Source organism: Medicago sativa, chromosome 8 (genome assembly GCF_051527215.1).
Source record: "Medicago sativa cultivar Bolivia chromosome 8, Bolivia_mono, whole genome shotgun sequence".
NCBI lineage: Eukaryota > Viridiplantae > Streptophyta > Magnoliopsida > Fabales > Fabaceae > Medicago > Medicago sativa.
Window position 1 is genome coordinate 3,986,556 of NC_140756.1, and position 6,969 is coordinate 3,993,524.

Genomic DNA, 6,969 nt, shown 5'->3' on the forward strand with positions numbered 1-6,969 from the left:
AGATGTTTATTACAGTCAAAGTTATTCTCATTACTTCATCAAAATGACTTCGAAGAGAAACCAATCCAAGAATGAATTGTTCATTAAGTCGTTCAATAATGATATTGATTGAATAATTATCAAAGAAGAAAATTCATGATCACATGCATGATGATTCTATCATAAAAGACTTGGGATTATCCAATAATCTTCCATCACTATCTAAGATGTGATTTGGGAGAATAGAAATTTTGACTTTGAAAGAGGTTTCTCACATTCCTACAAAGACCATTATGGTCATCGATGACCTCTGTCATTACGTAATTTTTAGAGTATTTTTCAGTATTTATATTGAGTCTATAGCAATTTGAGATAGCCTGGAGGTGCAAACAGTACGGAAACTTGAAGATTTTGAAAATATTGCATCGTGACACGATTTCGGTATTATTTCACGATTTCCTGGCCATATTGGAAGAATATCTCTGCCTATAAAATTGTATCATAATGGCATAATTGTGATACTATTGTGAAGTTGAATTTGGAGAATCCTGGAGCATTTAAAGAAGAATAGTGTCACAATTTCATCAAATTGTGTCACGATTTTAGGGCAATTGTTGCCTATTTAAGCTGAATTATTTTCAAAAACAAGGATTCGAAATTTTGGAGATTTGAAACACGATTTTGAGAGCAAAGAACTGAAGCGGCGACCATTGCATCAAACTCATGGTTAGCTCATGTATGTTTTTATGCTTCAATTGAGTATGCTATCTGTAATTCCAATTTTGAGTAGCTAAATTTCGTAGAGATTAGGTCTAAGATGAATCAGATGTAATTCTGTTTGAAACATATGGTTGTGAAACTATATTTCTTATGAATAACAATCTAGTTTTATTACTGACTGTACCTTTCGACTTAGACCTAATTGAATTGTTCAAATAAACAGGGGTAGTCTATGAATAGATAATCGTTTATCTCTTATTAATAAAACTTAACCTGTCTCGCTATATTTAACCTAATTTTTTCCTCCACACTTTTGCATTTAATGTTTATCTAAAGTCAAATTATGTTAATTCAGTTGCGTTAGTTTATCGTTTATCCGTAAATTTCGATCCATTTATGTTACCGTGGTTGTGCATCAGCACTTTCATGTGTTGTGTTTTATAATTTAGCTATATAATGATGTCATTTGTACTAGTACCAGAATTAAGTATAATAGTTTGTTTTTGTTTTTGTTAATAATTGTGGCTAACTTTATCATTTTTTATTAATAAAGCTTAACCTGTCTCGCTATACTTAACTTAATTTTAACCTAATTTTTCCCTCCACACTTTTGCATTTAATGTTTATCTAAAGTCAAATTACGTTAATTCAGTTGCGTTAGTTTATCGTTTATCCTTAAATTTCGATCCATTTATGTTACTGTGGTTGTGTATCAGCACGTTCATGTGTTGTGTTTCATAATTTAGCTATATAATGATGTCATTTGTACTGGTACGAGAATTAATGACATAGTAACTTTATCATCATTTTTTAATCTATTGCAGTGTATGCGACTTTCTTTTGTGAATCGGATGATTTCTAAAGGAAAGTTATTGAAGCAGTCTATTCTAAGAGGTCATAGAGGAATAGATTGGTGTGTCAAAGCCCATCCTTTTGGCGGAAAACTTTATTTTGACGATGGTTGGATGCAACTCACCGAAGACAAATATTGAAAATAATGTATTCAAGTTCAAAATATATCATGACTCATCAAAGTGTGAAAAAAAGAAGGTAACAATTGAGGAGGAAGAGGATGATGATGACGACGATGAGACAATGGTAGCCGATAAGGAAGATGCAATGGTAGAGGAGGAGGAAGATGATGATGAGGACGAGGATGATGATGATGAGACAGTGGTGGATGATAAGAATGAAAAAGAAGGAGATGATGATAATTATACATTGATGAAAAAATACTATTTTGTTTTTTAATTTCTATATTTATTTGTGTATACATAAGACAACATTTATCTAATTATTTATATTGGTATAAAGAACAAATATTTCAACATAAGGGTCTTAAAAGAGTCCAACTCATTAAGGAATAAAGTGAAAAGATCCATCAAAGAAATATATCAAAGTTGTTTCTCGTGATTGCTCAATATTTATCCAGAGTACTCTGGTCCCTAATTAACCATTAATATTGTTTTAATTATTCTCGATTATCTATGTAACTATTATCCAAAATATTATGGTCCTTGGTAATACTATTGTTTAATTCCAAACTTAATTGTTTTAACCATTTTGAGTACAATTTAATCATTCTCCATAACATTCTGGTTGTTATTAAAACTACTTAAATACTAAACTTTACTTTATTCTAAACATTTTGTTTCTTGATAAAATATCTGTTTTAATATCTAAGACATTTTAATCTTATTTTTCTAATCTCTACCAAGAATTTATTGAGTATATTACTTTTGTAAGTAGCATGACTAGATTTTAAAAGAATCACAATTCAAACTCTCCCTTCTTTGTGACGATTTCTTTTACTTCACAATTATACATTATGCAAGGGGGAAGTAGAGGACAACTACCATATCTTCCTTAGATTGCATAAAATGTTTAGAGATGTTATGATTGTTATCCAACAATTATGAAAACACAACACAACTATCATAGACTAAATGTTTGCAATTTTTTAAAAGGAAGAGAAAATGTTAGAATAATTGTTCAACAAACCAACACAACGTTGAACACACACATCACGTAATATTGTTCATCTTCGTTTTCTTAATCAAATAAAACTTACACACACAATTGATAATATTGTAAATAAAAAAAATCACTCCAGTGTGTAAAGTAGTTGTAATGGGGAATCCATGATTTGTTTTGTAAACAACATAGACAATATATGCAATACTAAAAAGAAAAACACAATGAAAATTTTAACGGTTAGTTTTAAAACCCATTTTTATTTTTATTATGAATGAATTTCTTTATGTTTTCATATACTTCTTTTTTTTGCTTCTTCATGTTTTCATTCCTTTGTTTCTGCCACTGCCTTTAACTTTGAACTTTTTTCTAAATTATATCTCGGGCTTATTATAACTATCGAAATATAGGTCGTACAATCTATAGGATACAAAAAATAAATAAAAAAACCCAGATCAAGTAAATCATATATATTTTTCATAAAAAAGTAAAAGCAAATACATTTTACCTGAAGTGATATGCCGTGACAGATAAATAATTGAAACATCACATATCTAATTTCTCCCAAAAACACTAAATCATCCGCCATACTATCAAAATCAAAGTCCTTTCTTACCATGATAGACCTATACTTCAAATCGGCAGCTTGAACAAATATGCTCAGAATATCACCTTAGAGCTCAAACTCGCCATTATTAAGCATGACACATTGAAGGAGTCTTTTCATTTAAAATGATTCATTGATATCTGCAGTATATCATATCCAAGATTAACAAAGTTATCCAACCATCATCTTCTTTATAAAAAGGTATTCACTAACAGATCTTTAACCTAACGAATCACTTGCAGCTGAATTTCAAATGTGACAAAATTATCATCGTCCAGGAAATTCTTTTCCTGTCTGAAAATACATTTTGATGTGAAATTGCAGTCATCTAAAAACCCTTGCCACCACAGTGCATGACTTTGTCTGCACCGATTCAAATAAAATACTATTAGTAATTTAATTTTTATTTAAAATAACTATAATATAAAAACCTACAAATAAAATGATTGAAATGAGTGTGACGAAAGTGATTGAAATAAAAGGATTAAAATACTATTAACTGTATAATAATATTATTTGATAATTTATTGATTAGTGGCTAACATTTATGTGGTATTTTTTATAGTCATACTTTCAAATGATATAATAATTAATACTCAAATAACAAATGAAAAAAAACTATAATACGACGTTATGATAAACAAAATGCAGATGCATACTATTTTTTTACAGAAGAAGCAATCTTGGAAATGTTAAATTTTCTGAAACGTAGTTGTATGTCTCGTAATAAAATTAATCACATGTATAACACACAGATGAGAAATGTTTTATAACTCTTCTAAAGTTATGTTATCTATGATCATTGATTTAGATATAATTGAATAAATTTATATTCAAATATATGTATCCGCGTGAAATTGTCCCATGATTTTTGTCTTTTTTATTTAAACGCATTAATGATTTGTTTCCTTCTAAAATAGTTGTGGAATTGCACTCGAAGGTAAATGATTAACATTATTGGACATATGTCATATTGTTGCAATTTGTTACATTGTTGTTATTTGGATAATATATTTGGATAAAGTTTATCGCAACTATGCTTAATTAATCCAATAACAATCATATTAGACCACAATGCTTATATAACTTAACTTCTACTCCAAGCTACTTCCAAACCATGAAAAAATGTCCATAGCTCAACCATCCCAACTTATACAAATGCCTAATTGTTGGGAAAACTCTGATGAAATTTATTGTATGATATTGCATAACACCTCCATATAGACAGATCCATCTCAATTTAATGCCACCGATTAGCAGGAGGATTAGGCCAGCCAACAAAGCTAAGAATGTGATTCCTCTAAACAAAAGAAGTTAGGAATGTCATTTTCCAAACCAACTCCATTAACAGCTGTAAGTGGAACACAAGGGCATAGAAGATGTCGTGATTTCCCAAGCAAATGATGCCTTGGCATTCTTTCAGACGCATCTAATGTTAAACCATCTTTCAGACGCAAGTGAGGAAATAGTGCAGATAACGTTTTATTCGAACTCATCCGAGCAGTGCTTTCTGCAATGTTTGAAAAGCACAAGTAACTATTCTGCATTGCATGGCTGACACATATTTATCATCCACAAGACAGGTTTTTTGCAATGTTTTAAAAGCCCAAGTTACTATAAAGTAATGAAGAGTACTTAATTAATGACCATGAAAGCACAGACTAATTAGTTAAATTTGAATTTCAGATTAGTGATTTAATTTGCTGCAAGATGAGGGCGAGAAGTACTCCATTTCACTTTCATTTGGCAGTCAAGCAAAAGAAATGGCATCATACATAAATTTCTTCTTTGTTCTTATAATATCATTTGGTTTACTAATATAATAAAATTATTCCACCACAATGAGACAACCATGTCTGTGATCATTAGTTCATTACCACAACAACCAACCACTGAGTATTCTTGTCAGAGGAGTATTCCTCCACATATATGGTTGCATAGGCTGCTTGTTTCTAAGAAATACCCCAAGCCCCTATTCCCTCAATAATCCTTACACTATTTTTTCACGTTGAAGGACAGTAGGCTGTCATTGTTATATATTTCTGCGAAGGAGATTCACCAAATTTGATTTACTTATTAATCATGAACCAACAATATTTATTTACTCTTCTATGTGTCATATGAACTATGTTTAAAAGGACAACATTAAGTGTGGAAGTGTCCTATATTAGTTTACAGGGAACAGTTTCTTTAAAATCATTCAAAACTCTAGCAACAACCAATGCCAGATTGTTGTTGCTCCACCTGAGTATCGATCTCATGATATTAGTCGTCCTTACAACTGAGTCGGTGACCCAATTAGTATTTGTCCGACAAGAAAACAAGGAAAATGAATATTGATGCTTCAAAACTTAACTTACATTTGATACCGAATCAACGCCGAGTAGATCACTATCTCATACATAAAGACATATAGGACTACAAACTTCTACTTAAAGACCTTAAAAGTGGCAACATTGATTCTTGTTATTGCTTTGAGTGATTCTTAAGTAGCAAATTATCTCAGAAAGGTGCTAAACTTTTTCAATGGGGACATAACCAAACATTCCTCTTCGGATTAGTACCTTTTTTAAGGCAATTGTTATAGGAGTGACGGTTAAAAGAAGAGAGGTAACTGAAGGAATCATTTGACGTCTTCTGTGTTCATCCCATAAAGAAAATAAAAATGGTGCATACGATAATATTCAGAGTTTATTAGGAGGTGCATGGTATCAACTAGCAAACCAGCAGCCACTTGGTCATATTATTATTATTATTATTATTATTTTTTGAATAAGCTAATATTATTCACGACGAGCTATACTAAAGTAGTGCCACTCACGGATAGAAAAAGGGGACAATAAATACAAGCGGTGACGTATATAGGCGAAACACCGATAACCCTCCCAAATACCACAACCCCAACACCTCCTAAAGCCAACCCAAGAAAACCATGATGCTAAAATATACTACAAAGGAACAGATAGGAACCGCAGAAGCCCAGCCCCACAAATAACCCAGCCGAGCATATCCAAGCAGCACAACCAGGCAGCATCAGAATACCTGTTATGCGCCAATAAAAACCACGACAACAGTGTTCCAACCAGAAGACATGCAGCAACAGAACAACCAACCCGCCAGCAGCAAACTGATAGGCCTTCAAGCTAGCAGACCCGCACACAAAAACCACCAAAAATAGTCTAGATGACCGTTACATGTTTGCCAGTTTTGGGCTGACTTATTTGATAACCTGATAATCACTAACTAATATCTTCTAAAGAGAATCACCTCATTAGGGGTATGTATACTTAAAACGAGTAATTTTTTAAATCGACTATCGTTTAGAAGGGGGTTTTCTATGAACAAATAGCTAATCATCGGACATTCAAACATTCCTACGCTCTATATTTGAGGTGCGATAAAGCATAAGACGTACATTGTCATGTTGAATGAATAATTAAGACAAGAAAAAAATTAAGAGGAAAACATAGGATGAAAGATTGATAAACATGATGTCCAATGAACTCATTCAGCATATGGTTTATTAAGTAAATAAATTGATTCGAGTCTAAACTCATACTAATACACAACTGTTCCCTCGAATCACATGAACATGTGATTTTCCAAGGAAAGAAGAAGAGACAACAACTCACAATGAACTAATTCAACATATGGTTTATTAAGTAAACAAATTGATTTAAGTCTAAACT